This window comes from Thunnus albacares, chromosome 19 (assembly GCF_914725855.1).
Source record: "Thunnus albacares chromosome 19, fThuAlb1.1, whole genome shotgun sequence".
Classification (NCBI taxonomy): Eukaryota; Metazoa; Chordata; class Actinopteri; order Scombriformes; family Scombridae; genus Thunnus; species Thunnus albacares.
The window spans coordinates 9,634,445-9,649,173 of record NC_058124.1 but is presented as its reverse complement, the minus strand read 5'-3'; the positions used below and the strand labels follow the sequence as shown (position 1 = coordinate 9,649,173).

The 14,729-nt window shown below is 39.1% G+C and overlaps 1 protein-coding gene across 5 annotated transcripts in view; it reads left to right on the top strand.

The window, feature by feature from the left end:
- The window catches only part of adgrb2 (adhesion G protein-coupled receptor B2), a 203,173-nt gene that overhangs the window by 26,622 nt on the left and 161,822 nt on the right, over positions 1-14,729 (top strand). Inside the window, exon 2 of one of the 5 annotated variants that reach the window (XM_044336656.1) lies at positions 11,393-11,671. The exons of the other annotated variants lie outside the window; for them this stretch is intronic. The gene's annotated coding sequence lies outside the window, so the exon portion shown is untranslated. The remainder of the gene's footprint in view (positions 1-11,392; positions 11,672-14,729) is intronic. 5 annotated transcript variants of the gene reach the window in all.

Below are 14,729 nucleotides of genomic sequence, written 5' to 3'. Positions count from 1 at the left end.
GAGAGAAAAAAAGGGGGGGAAGGGGTCAGCATAACGGTTTTCACCTTTTAATATGTTACTGACAAGGAAATACAAATGGTCTGGTGATGTTACACTGGTTTTGTCCTCTTTTATTGCAAGAAAGGGTTCTATTTCCAGTTGGGAATCTTAAGTCAGCACAGTAAAATCAGCTATTTGGAAATTGTATTTCTCTGTTTTGTTTCTTGGTAAAATGACAGTCACCAGTAAAAGAATACTCAAATACTCACTACCTGTGTGAGAATTTGATACTTACACAGATAAATTCTGGTGGAGTATTCCTTTAATACCCTGTCCAATACAGGGCAGAGTAGGTGGCAGTCTTTTCAATCATGGTTAATATCCGGTTTGTCCTCCGTTCACTCTAAACAGCCAGAAACATGAAACCTCAAACTGTACACCAGAGGATCTTTTCTCAGAACCTGACACTGGGAGTTTGGAACATCATACATTAAAGTTTCATTAACTGGCTTAGAGGTTGAATCATATTGCATCAACTGACAATAAAGAGCAGCAAACAATTATTTATGGAACAATTGTGCAGATCAGTGCTTGCAGCCTTTCGAGCAAGCGCAATCAGTCAAGCTACTTGGCTCACAAAAATTGCTAAGCGGCTTCCTCCCTGACTGTGCAGCTTTAGCCTCAAGCTAATGTTTGCTCACTGCCTTCACTTTCATAGATCAAATTTGGGTACTAAATCCAACTTATTTAAATTTAAAATTAATGTCCAAGCCCACACACATAGCTCTGAGCCCAGGTCTGTAGCTACCATTAAGGACACCGAGGGCATGTCCTCGGTATTTTTTCTGGGTCTTTTAAAAAAAACAAAATATATATATATATATATATATATATATTTCTTAAAATGTTAAACTTAAGTGGCAAATTGCTAAAACTACTTAGTTGTATGGTGTGTTGTGAACAAAGGTTGGCATCGTCTTATTAATCATCTGAACAGCTCTGCATGTGCAACATGTTACATTATGTGACATACATGTAACAAGTTGTGCACGTACAGTACTATCCTGCAACCTGCATACACGCAACAACAAGATCAGTCAACACTGTTTGAAGACATGTTGCACTTTCAAAGCACACATGACTGGCTCTACCAATATGGTATTGGTAATATGGATGATACAAATCCTCTGTGAGTTGAGTGGTGCTTGGCTTTGGCTCATCTGTTTTCAAAATGGAGGCCTGGTTAAAAACTTTAATATATTATTGATAAACATACACTAAAATATGTTTCTGAAAACATTTGAGGGGAGTTTAGGACATGCGTAGTGCAACATCTAGTAACCACATTTGGCAGGCTTTTTCTTTCTTCACCGACAGCAAATGCCGACTTCAGTTATGACCAGTAACAACTGGATTGTATATATCTGAAAGGGGAGTTTTCCTAGTAAGAATTCTATTGCACTGAAATGTAATTGTGGATATCTAAAATTGAAAGCCCATGCGTGAATGGCAAAAGTGACATCATTTGTCCTAGGAAGAATGTCATTGTGGATATCTGAAATGTTCATTTGACTAGGAAAAATTGAATTACAGATATCTGCAATACGTATCCAGTCTAGCTATTAAATGTTAAAATGGCCACTTATACTTTTTTAATGATCTTGAATTTGACTAGGAGAAATAAAGCTTTAGATATCTTAAAATAAAATTTCTACTAGTAAGAATGTCATTGCAGATCTAATTGCCATTCTGTCAAATTGTAATTGTAGATATCTCCATTGCCATTCTGACTTGGAGAAATGTTGTTATTGATATCTAAAATGTAATTGTGTATAGTCAATGAACCCTTTTTATGTTAAAATGGTGTCCTAACTACCTGGCAACAGATAGCCACAATACATTTGTGGATATTTGCAATTGCATTGTTACTAGTCAAGATGCTTATTGTCGATATGTGAAATTGCATTTTTACTAGTCATAATACAAATTCATATTATGACTAGTAATCCGTAATGACATTTTTACAAGTCAAAATGTATTTTGGATTTTCAAAATACATTATGGATATCTGGAATGCTTTTTCATTTTGGATATCTGAAATTAAAATTAGGACTAGTAACAACTGGATTGTAGATATCTGAAATAGGAGTTTTTAAATTCTATTGCAGATATCCAGAATGTTCATTCTGGATGTCAGAAATTGAAAGCCCAATACACATGAATGGCAAAAGTGACATCATTTGTCCTAGGAAGAATGTCATTGTGGATATCTGCAATATTCATTTTGACAAGGAAGAATTGAATTACAGATATCTGCAATACATATCCAGTCTAGTTATTAAATGTTAAAACAGCTTGCCACAGGTGCAACATTTCCAGCTGGAATCAAACCAGGGACATTGCAGTAATGTGGCATGCATAGTAACCATTCAGCTACTGGAGTACTCCATTCTACTATGTTTTATACACTCATTTTTCACTGTCATGCCATGTGTAACTTTCAGTTTATGGCTTATTGTTTGGATGAACTTGAGTAATGAGTGTTTGAACACTTGTCAGGTAATTTAGGGCAAAACCTGAAAGTTACTGCAGCTGTGCTCCTCTGCTCGATTTGTTTGACAGTGAAAGTGATTTCAGAGCAATAAGAAAGTGAAGTGAAAAAGACTAATTTGAAAATTGGCCATATTTGTGACTTATCTTGTGCTGGATTCTAGTCCGATTTTCATCTTTTTGTTGTCACTGATAATATTTACTAAATGATTATTGTTACCCTCAAAATGCATTAAAATGCACCCCCCCAAGTGGGGCTAGGACTCATGACCTCAGTAATTCTGAAATCCTGGCTACAGCCCTGCCTGAGCAGAGCTTGACTTAGCAGGGCCACTCTTTTTTTTCACCCTCTCTTTCTCTCTCTCTTTTTTTTTTTCTAAAGCAGCCTTGCCATTTTCCCCCTGCTGTCATTCTGACATCCTCGCTGCTACCCACACAACTTGATTGGCAGTGGTTCGCCCACAGCGTTACACTGTAATCTAAGTGTGCCACTGAATGACCATCAGAACAAGATCATTATGTAAGATAGGCAGCCATCAGCGCTGACATACAACATAGCATTCAGTTTGACACTTTTTGGTGATTGGAGAGTCGTGAAGCTTAGCTGTGTATTTCAGGAGAATACAAAGCACTGCAGCTGCTTGAGAAATTGATTTTTTTATTTCACATCTTAATTAGGGGTCCAGGCAGCGAAGCTGATGGAACCCTATTGTATCTGTTAGGATTCTTCTTCTTCTTCTTCTTCTTCTTCTTTTTCTTTTTCTTCTTTTTCTTTTTCTTCTTTTTCTTCTTCTCTTTCTTCTTCTTCTTCTTCTTCTGTCCTAAAAGTATCTGGGTCTCAGAAACTGTAAGAGCTACAGTCTCCAAATTTGGCAGACAGGTTGAAAATCTCACCCACTACTCAGACAAAAAAAAAAATACAGATTGGCTAGATGGTGGCGCTATTACAACAAACTTTATGTTTTGGCATATAACTTTTGAACTGTAAGTCTCAGAAACAAAATGTATCTTTTTTCCTGGATTCTGTGGGTCCAGACAGATCTATCTATCTAAATTGATTAAAGTGGGTATGGCTTATTACAACAAATCTAAATTTCACATTCCAAACTTAAAAATATCAAAATAAATCACCCATATGTACGGAGCTGAATTTTTTTCCGCACATCCACTGAATGGTGACAAAAGTTTGCCTCACCACAACCTATGGTCAATTCAGAAGTCCATCACTCTATATTTTTCAAATTATGCAAAATCAATTAACATATCTCCACAAATCTTCATTCACATGCTACCAACATTGAAACAGACATTCTCTAGATGGTAGATATCAAGTGTTTCAAATGATGTTCAGATTAGTCAAACGGTGAGTCTGCAGTGATATTCAGTGTCATGCTGTAATTTGTACTGTAAGCACATTTTCTATTTCATCCCATTTTTGAACATATATCACCAAAATATTTGATAATACGTTTAAACAGACAATCAGACAAAATACCCCAGTTTTGCTCATGTGATGTCATTGCCTCAAGTTGTGTGAATGTGTACAGAAACCATGTCTCCCCAGTGGTGCAGTCAGTAAGACCCCTTCTCTGGGAATACAAAGATCAAGGGTTCGAATCCCCAGGTGGCCAAGTCCTACTTGCCAACAGTGTAGCAATTCATGCATGTGGCAAGTTTTCAAGTGTATCATATTAACTCGAACAAGCATCCAAATGCTTGCAATCTGCTTGGACTTCAATCACTGCTGCTTGCAGCTATATTTTTATGTTGGTGTTTGTAGCCATACAAGGCTCAGGCAGAAAATACTCTTACAGTGATGTGTTAAAGGACCACTGTGTAAGATTTAGGGGGATCTATTGGCAGAAATGGAATATAATATTCATAAGTATGTTTTAATTAGTGAAAATAAGAATTTTTGTGTTTTTGTTACCGTAGAATGGGCCATTCATAGCTACTTAGGGAGTGGGTCCTCTTCCACAGAGCCCGCCATGTTGCACCGCCATATTTCTACAGTAGCCCACAGCTGACAAACCAAACACTGGCTCTAGACAGGGTCTTTCGCATTTTTTGCGGGGTTTGAAGCCACTGCAGCTTCTCCTCCACACTTGAAAGGGAGGGGTTGGGGAGAGGGGTATTCAGTTGGTTGAAATCTTCAACTTCACCAGATCCCACTAAATCTTACACACTGGTCCTTTAAGTTGTACTGTGGTTTCTGCGCAGCTGTTGGTGCTTACGCTTGCGCGCAAAAATGAATAAGTACGTTTGAGAGAAGAGCAATAGAAAGCGAAGAAAAACAAGTTTCTCCTCAGGTTTCAAGCCACTTCAACAAATGCCATGTCCTCGGCTCTCCAATCATGTTGTTACTGTTCCACGTGGGCTCAGTGCTCAGGCACAAGACCAAAGAGTGAATCCAACTGAAGCCCTTGACTCTCCAAACAACTGTCAGTGACAGAAGTGAGATTGATTTTTTTGTCCCCAGGGTGCAATTTGAGATTCAAGCATAAACATAGTCATTTTCATTTCAATTCTGAATGGTTATGTTGTCTGAAAAGGAATGAAATAATGAATAAAACGCAGTGCCTGTCTTGAAGCCACACGGACTAAATTGCTGCGGAGTCAAGTAAAGGGCTGTTAGAGAAATGGAGTGATGATTGTACAATTTAAGTGACAGAGAAAAACACAGCACATTTATAAGTCATTGGAGTGGCAAGATTTTTTATTTTTTATATTTTAAATAATAAGAGTGTTAGATGACACCAAGACTGATGGAGAAAATGTGCTTACACATGCACGAAAAAATACATCTTGGTAAAAGCAACAGTTTTCCAAGGTCAGTATGACAGAGACACACTTTCTGCAATGTGGAATAAAATGTTTCATCTTTTTTAACATCTTAATTTTAGGGTTTCAGGATAATGCAGCAGTTTTTGACATTGAATTTTTACTCAGGTCACTAGTTCTGTTGATCTTGATTTCATCTTTCAGATCAACGGGACACACTGACATGGAAGAGTAATGACAACATTTTTTTCTCAAAGCCTTTTGTAAATCCAAAAAAAAAAGAAAAAAGATAATGCACATGTTTTGAAGATGATTTTTTTTTTTTCTTCTTTTGAAAACGGAATGAGTTTCTCTCCAGCGAGACAGAGTAAGCCACCATGACACACACACACACACACACACACACACACACACACACACACACACACACACACACACACACATACACACACACATACACTCGCTCACATACACAGGAAATAATGCAGAATGTCCTTAAGTTTTCAACACCTGAAAGACTTTAAAAGTGTTGAAAGAAAAAGAAAAAAGCAAAAAGAGAGGAGAGGTAGAAACTGTGTGTGTGTGTGTGTCTAGACTTGGTCCCCAACTCGTCTGTAGCCGACATGTCATTGTCTGCTCCGCTCAGCACTACTGTAATATCCACTCATTCTCCTCCCATCTTTACACACACACATACACGCACACTTCTGCACACACGCACTCATTCTCTTTATTCTGTACCTCTGGCCAATGCTGACTCAGGTGATATGGCGACCAAAAAGAACAGACAAAGAGCTGACAACACCAGGTCATTTGGCTCGCGGCGAAGGGGTTGCATCGGTTGACAAAATTTACAGCTGGGTGGCCGTAGCAGTTATGAGCACTTCATGGAATGAATTGTTTTCATTTTAACATTTCCTCCTTTTGTATTCATCATCAACAACAACAACAACAAAAGACACCCATTCCCTTCCTTCTGTACTCACAACGTCATTCACAAGTAGCCTTTTCATCCATCTTGTCGTCCCGTAGCTGTATTGTTGATATGTTCTTGTTCAAGGAGCGAGATTAAATAAAATGGCAGAAGAAGCCATTCGTTTTATGTGACTGACCTCGCAAGTCAGCGTCTCCTTATCTCTTCATTGATTGGCTGCCGGATTAGCCACCCGCTTTGACCAGCGTGTGGTATTGACGGGCAGCCTGTCACAGTCAAGAGAGCCCTCCAAACCATTGAATAGAACTCAATGGACTCAGGATGGGGGGTATTGATACCGACCTGGCAACCTGTGAACCTCAGACAGGTCTTTTGGCTGTTACCACAGGGTGTCATTCTCAGGGTTGTTAGGCGCTCTGAGTCTTCCTGGGTTGCAGTGTTGGGCTTAATACTTTAAAACCGTGACACATTGCTCATTACTCATTTTAAAAATGAATATCAAGTCATTACGTTTCAGGAGGAGTGCATTCCTCTCACTACTCTGTATATTATCACTCTGTTACACCCTCAAAATTGGCAGTCGCATCCTGTGTGACCTTCAGAAATGAGGATAATTCAATTGCTTAACCTGTGTGTAAATGATCAGGGTATCCAAACAATGGACTAATTTGCCGGATGATTTATGTGTTGCACTTTCTAGGGTTGACATTGCTGTGATGGAATAGTTGAATTAACTATGAAAGCATGAACGTTTGGTGGGATCACAGCCCACAATTGCCCCCCTTGATAGATAAAGATGTGAATTTAGAAGTTAGTCACTCTATAACAATAACCTGACATCGGTTATGGTGTCAGCTTTTGGGCAAACATTAATTAAGTTTAAGGGTTACAGTAAATTAGAGTCTAGCCACCAGTACTCATATAATATGCTGGTTTGTGATTATAAATCAACAGGCTTACAGTTCAATTTTACACTGAAATCAGTCTGTCATTGAAATCAATTTTGCATTTGTGTGTGTGTATGTGTGGTTTTACAGATTCAGTTTTGTGGGTTTAATTCTCTGGTATGTTTCCTCATGTGTCTATGTGTATGAACCCGTGTGTGTTTTGTATGTGCACTCACGCTATCAGTTCCTCGCGATCAGCTGCGTGCGTTTATGGGCTCTGCCTGGCTCCCGAATCACGCCGGGTCGTCAGGCCTCTCTGGCGCGCCGCCGCCAGTCTGGAGCTGGAGATAAAGTTCTGGCCTAAAGGAGAGAAGGCAGGCCACATCATCCCTCTCTCCACTTAATCCGCCCTCTCTGCCTCTCATCCCCTCCCTTGTCCCCTCTCTCAATCTCCATCTCACTATCTCTCTCCCCCTCTCCCCCCCCCTGCTTACCGCCTCTCAGACCTGTGTCCTTCAATACGCCACACTCTGTCTCTCAACACCACCCCTCCACAAGCACATACTTACTTGCCTCCTGCCGCTCACTCCTTCTGCCCTGTGTTCCTACATTTCATTTTTTATTTCTCTTTCTATTTGCCCTGCCAAGGCAGTTCTATAGTGAAGCCTCCCTCTGTTCCTGTCTATCTTATTTTCATTCTATTTTCTAGCCGGTTGTGCTTTATTGCTTTAATTTTGTTTTTGCTTTTTTATTTTGTTTTAAATCATTGTTGTTGTCTACAATAAACTTATACTATACTAAATCTTATAAAGGAATAAAAAATAAACCCAACAAGATACTATATTGGACATATGGACACTTGAGGAGGAAGTGATCTTCAGATTTTAGAAATATAGACTTTGCCTTCTTGCTACAAACTTGTTTTACACCTGCAGGGATTAGATTGTGTTATAATTTCCCAAAATGTAAAAAGTATTTGGGAGCTTTGAAGATCACAAAGGAACATTTCAGCTATTACAGACATTTAGAAATACATTTATTCCATTGACAATGAGAAAATGGGCAATGCTCTTGTCTACCATTTTCTAAAGCATGCCATTAGTGTTTAGATTGATTTTCCACCTTTCAACCATTAGTTCTTATTCATTCACAACTATGAAAATCAACTCAAAGAGACTCCAGGTTAATGCATCACATTTGTGATGCAGTGATTTTTTTCATTGGTGGTATGTTTAAGGAATCTCTCAGAAATCTGAGTTATCTGAGCTAACTATCATTAAGAGGGCAGATCTTACTCTGAACTGCATAGTTGTGACACATGAAGGCCATATGGCTGAAAATGTTTTACCCTCTTATCCTCTGTAAATTGTAACTCAGAGGCAATATAATAAGGAAATGCTTAATGCCAACTATCTTTTTAAAGCAAGAAACTACGTTATCTTTCCCAGCATCCCTGGTTGCTCTTGTGCGACTTCTTGACAGCATATCTTGTGATTGTAATACTTTTTTGGCAGCCACAGTTCAAAAATCAGATATCAAGGATTCTTAAATTACACCAGAAAGGATGAATTTGTGCACAGCTGATTTACAGGTCAACAATTATCTGACAGGAAAATAAAGAAAACGTAACGCTCAGTGTGATATATGCATCTCTAGCATGATTCAGTCTAAAATTCAGGCCGGTAAAAACACACCTCTAGTTACGTTTCTGCCATCTAGCTGCCGCAGTCACGCTCTGGCTTTCCAAAACCGTTACAAATCACTGTGAAAAAATGATGTTTTATGGTGTGACAACGCTGTGGTTAAGGTCTTGTTAGGCTTAGGCACAAAAACTACCTGGTTAGGGTTAGAGGAAGATAAGGGTTTGGGCTAAAATGATCACTTGAAAATTGTTTTATACTTCCTTAAAGTTACTCAACCTTTGTCGTCGTGGCAGCAGTAAACACCACAATATTACGTTTTTTAAAAAAAAATGTCCTGACTTGGAAATATGATGCTTGCAATTGGAAACGGGAAGTTGAACGTCGGTCTCCTGCAGCCCGCCTCCTCCTAACAAAGCAAAGTCATCTTTTCAAGTCACCGTATATGGACGTCATCTGAACTGCGTCACTTCCCCGGGTCATAATTACTACGGCCGCTAGATGGCATAAACATATTACAAACTATATTGTCGTTTCTGCTGGCCTGAATTTTGGACCTATACTGTCATTTTTCTTGAGAGGACGAGCTGGATTTACAGTTAAGCATTGAAGAAAACAGGAGATGAATCATACTTTGCTATGTAATATTACTGTAGTAGTTCTTTAATTTGTTTCTAGGCAGCAATTTAACTTCAAGGACTTTAGATATGCAGTGACTTAAGGCACTTTTTTTTTTTATCATTAACTTTACTGACATTAGCACTTCTTTCTGACTTCTCAGTGAACTCAGGCTATTGGCAGTCTCTAGAGTTGGAATGGATCTCAGATGCCAGCACACCTCCAGCCTTCCTTAACACATGTAGGTTTTTCAAAAGTTGTTCCTTCAAGGACAATCCTTCTCTTACTCTAGCACCTTCTTTTCTCATACCTGTGCAAATCGGTTACTGTCTGGACCGTTTTTAGGCCAATCGAAACCATATTAGGGATGAATAGGTCCAGAATGGGATATTTTGTCCGATCTAAGGGGATTGTTTAGCTTGATTTGTGAGCCAAATTTATTGTGTCTCTTCATGTCCAAATATCCAGACACAGATTCACTCTGTGTGAGAATGCCACTGTCATTAACATTTGCATTTCAATAGTCCTTGCTTGATTGAACACCAATAGCACCATAAGTGGTTCGACAGGGCAATTTCCTTTTCACTTCAGAACAAACATCCATACTTACTGATGTTTCTTTTCATTAGAACCAAGAGTCAAACATTCTTTGTCGCTGTCATTTTGTCTGTCGAAAAATATTACATCATATCTTATCGTTCCTTTATGTTTACTGTTTTATTATTTTGTTTCCTTAACGCCAAATCTTTTCATCATCTACTTGCATTTTCTCAACACAATATCAACTTTTAGGGCAGGGGTTGGCCATATCAGTCTGTCGGTCAGTCTACCACTTTGGGCCAAAATGAAATATCTCAACAAATACTGGATGGATTGCCATGAACGTTTGTACAAACACTCATCCATATATGATGATGCTTTTTAAATTTTGTGATCCTGTGACTTATCCTTCAGTGCCACCAGCAGGTCAATGTTTTCAATTATTCAGTGAAATATCTAATATATCTAGATTGAGTAGCACCAGCTTATTATGATTCCAGGACGATGCATCCTATTTACTTTGGTGATCCCCTGATTTTACCTCTTCCCAGCATGAGGTTCACATTTGTGGTTTTGGGGGAAATGTCATAACAACTCGGATGGATTGCCTTGAAATTCAGCACAGACATTCATGCGCCTCTCGGGATGAATTCTAATAACTTTGGTGATCCCATAACTTTTCATCTAGTGCGATCATTAAGTCAAATCTAAATGTCCCCAATACTTCATTTTATGATCAAATACCTGCAAAACTAACGACCTTCCCTTCAGCCTCAGCTGTTCTTTGTCTTTATTGCTAATTAGCAAATGTTTGCATGCTGATGTTAGCATTTAGCTCAAAGCACCGCTGTGTCCAAGTACACTCTTGTTTACCACAGACCACACATACTTTGTATACACTAACTCAGACATGCACAAACTTGTACTTCAGAGAAAAATCGTGTCAGCTTTGGCACTTCCACTTCATCTTTCCATCCTTTGCTCATGACACTCACAGATTATATCACACACACACACACACACACACACACAAAGACACGTATGTCTCTCAAGAAAGATCATTTTTTTCTGACCTCAGCATCCATCTACCTGCACACCTCAATGACAATAGACAAAATGGTGCCAGACTGCAGCCAGTGCCAGGGCAGATTTCATGCTCAGGGGTTGTCATGGAGTGGTGTGTGTGTGTGTGTGTGTATGTGTGTGGAGGTGTGTATGACATCAGTCTGGCTCATATTAGTCTCTTCTTCCGTACCTGCCCTTTTCTTATTGTCCTTCCAGTTATATATTGTTTTGACCGCTTTGTCTCACTCAGGTGTCATTTTATGTGATTTAATACTCAAAATCGACCCTTTATTTCCCTCTCTGAATCCAGCGGCTGTGCCCCTGATCTACAGCTTTTATGCACAACAGGAACATTTTTTTTTTTTTTTTTTAAACTTTTTTCTTTCTTTTCATCATAGCCCCCACCCCCGTCTCTTCTCCTCCCGCTGTCTCTATATATCTGTCAGTGCATGACGCGAGGTTAAGAAGTGAAGCAGACAAGAAATATATCCCAGTGAAAGACAGGTCTGGATAAATAAAGAAGAGGTATACTCAGCCCTACCCGAGAGAAAAGGTTGGAAGGGAGAAGGTGGGGATTTTTTTTTTTTTTCCCCCCCTCCTTTTCCTGAAGGCAGCTGTCAGATTTTGAGAGGACGATCAACACCGGAGAAAGAAGGTAAAAACGAGGAAAAGTTGAGGTGAGTGGTATTCAGGAGGGGGAAGGGGGGGCTGGACGGGTGATAACGAGAGATAGGGATGAAGTCAGTATTGGTGAAAGAGACGAGGATGGATGCAACATGGCATGTAAGTGGAGATACTGACTGTAGTCAAGGTGCAAGATTGTTAGTGCTGACGAAGATATATTATCTTCGATTGCAACAAACACTCTTGGAGACAATGCAATGGTCCAGTTGTCAATATTTGTAAGGGAGGATCTGACATTGCAGTTGTTATGGAATCAGAATAAAACAACTTACATGACAGTGTAACCCAAATACTATCTGCTCCTGACATACACATTAACACCAGATTTGTTTTTGTTTAGAGAGATTTTGCAAATCATTTTTGTTGGGTAAAAAACCACATAACCCCAAAATGTCAGCTTTTCAGGAGCTCAGAAAAAAAAAAGCTCTTTCATTTATTAATTTGTTTTGAAAAGGTGTCTCAAACCCAACGGCTATTTCCTCAACCCACAGACGAGCACAGAATCCTTCAGTAAAAGTGAAAACATGAAAACCGAAATTGCAATAACAAGGTTTTTACCTGACAGCAATGATATGTCAAATTCACAATATTTTAATAGGCTCTCATTTACATCACATTGTCAGGACTCTTAGGCGGATCTATTTTAGCCACAGCTGCGCTCAAAATTGAAACCTTGAAGATGGAAATGAAATTTGAGCATTACTAGTGCACCTATAAGTACTCGTTTTGATCGGATTTAATTCGAGTAACTCCTTTAGACGAGCATGACTGCTCCACCCCTCACATCTGTTATGTTCCGACCAATCAACCGCCACAGATTTATTTACAGTACCTGAAAGCAGTGAGGCGACTAAAATAAAAGCTTTTGATTTCCTCCCATAAGAAACAGTGTTCCCCACAGTCTGCAATCTATCCATTCAAAAAAACACTAAATTCATGATTATATACTCCAAACTGCATATATCTGTTATGTGAAACTTGTAAGTGTTCAAAATGATTGGCATCAGTTTTTACCAGTGTTTCAAAATCTTGGTTTCTAATGTTAATATTCTGCAAAATCAGTTAAGCCCTTCAAGTAAAGCGCAAAATTAAGTCACCATAATGCTTAAAAACTGCTTTCCATATAACAGAATTACAATCACGATGCCTTCCTCAAATCTCTTTGTGTAACTGCACTTTATCTGCTTATATCTTTTGAACATTGGCGCCTGTCTGATAATACAGGGATAGTCAGAGGAATTTAGAAAAGTGTTTAAGCTTTTAACTTGGCCATTTGTATCTTTAAGAGTATTGGCTGTGATCCTTATTTGTCCATAATTGTCTTTGAATGAGAATGCGCTTGGCAAACCTTGTGTTTTAGACTTCATTTTGGCAAATCCAGCTTCCTCTACTGTGGGATTACCTTTTCTAACAAATACAGTGCAGTCTTTCAAACAGTTCCCCCTGATTTCTCCCAGGATTTCTTACTTCTTACTATTTTTCTCTTCTGTGACATTCACTAAAGAGCCGAAGATGTACATCGCCAACACCGCTGTATACCGTACACACAGCTGTCTCTTCTGAAGTAGCGTACTCATTGTTTCTGAATGTCACTTGCTTCTTGCAGTTTTTTAGCAGTTTGTTGGACTGGATCATTACATCGTGAGGCTGGTGTTGTTGTTGTTGTTGAGGGACTATTTCAGCAATAATTATGGACTGAATGTTCATGGGTTGTTAAAGTGGATGAGTGTTTTCATTCTTTTGTGGGGCAACGTCCAACTCAGCGTGTGTTTTTCGGGTAGAACGGTGTTTTACAGCATTAAGGTGCCGCAAAACTTGAAGAGCTTTGATATAGTTCAATTTTCCAAGAAAAAAAACAGCTAGATTACTCTCCATTTCACACTCAAGGTTGAAAGCAAGGTTAACTAGTTTTACACCAACAAAAAAAAAAGAGCACAAAAGAGACACAAACACACTTTCAAGAAAATAATACTTAAACACCAGTTAAACATGGCTGTGATTGCAGTGATTGGACTGTTACCATGACATTTACCTATAATAGCCATTCATGTACTTTTTAAGTGTTACTCACACAGGTCTTGTTTACTTTGCTGGCTACTGTTTTTCCAACTTGATATGTTTTTCTGGAGGATAAACGAGCTTCGCTTTGAAAGTTTTCTTTGTATGTTTTACCCAGCAAAACATCTAAAATCATTTGTATTTCTGCATTACTATCCAGACTCTACCCGATTTATGATTAATGTGCAGTTTGTGATCACCCACTCACTTCATGATCAGATCTGTATGGTACACACGCAGGCAGGTCATGTGTTAATTGTGGCCCGTAGCTATTTAAATAGATATACTTGAGTGAAAAAAGTATAACTTTAAGGTCATTAATATTTGGTTGTTATAATTAGTTGTGAGAAGATGTATGGATAACATTTACATAATTATATATGGCATTAAATTAAGTCTGATACTATTTAGCATCATGTTTGTTATTGATATACGTAGTGATCTGGCTAAAATGGTGAGTATTTACCAGACACTGAAGTGATGCTGCACCATACAGGACAGGACAACACACACATACACACATACACACAGACACACAGACACACGTTTGCACCTGGTAAATAGCTGTGTGTGAAAGGTCAGTTCTCCTCTGTGACCCTGTGGGCGGTGCAGCTTCACCGAGGACACAGTCAACCGTAACCCCTGAACCCCAAGCTGAGGTGTGACACGTGTCAAACAGACAGGGAGAAAGGTCACACACACACACACACACACGCAGGTGCTAGGTGTCCCTTCAAGGTTTCAGTGCAGTTCTCGCTGACATGATGGATCCTCACAGGTTTGGAGCATGCTCAGTAGATGGGCTTGTGTTTACCGATTCAATATGTCCCCCCACCTACAAAAACCTCAGGCTGTTTCTGAGCCCCATAGGTGTGTGTGTGTTACTTGAAACATGCAAGCGCAAACACCTATAACTCCGAGACCTACTGTAATTAAACAACAAAACCCAAACCCCCACGATAAAAAAAGCCCTTTTTCTCATCTTCCCATCCT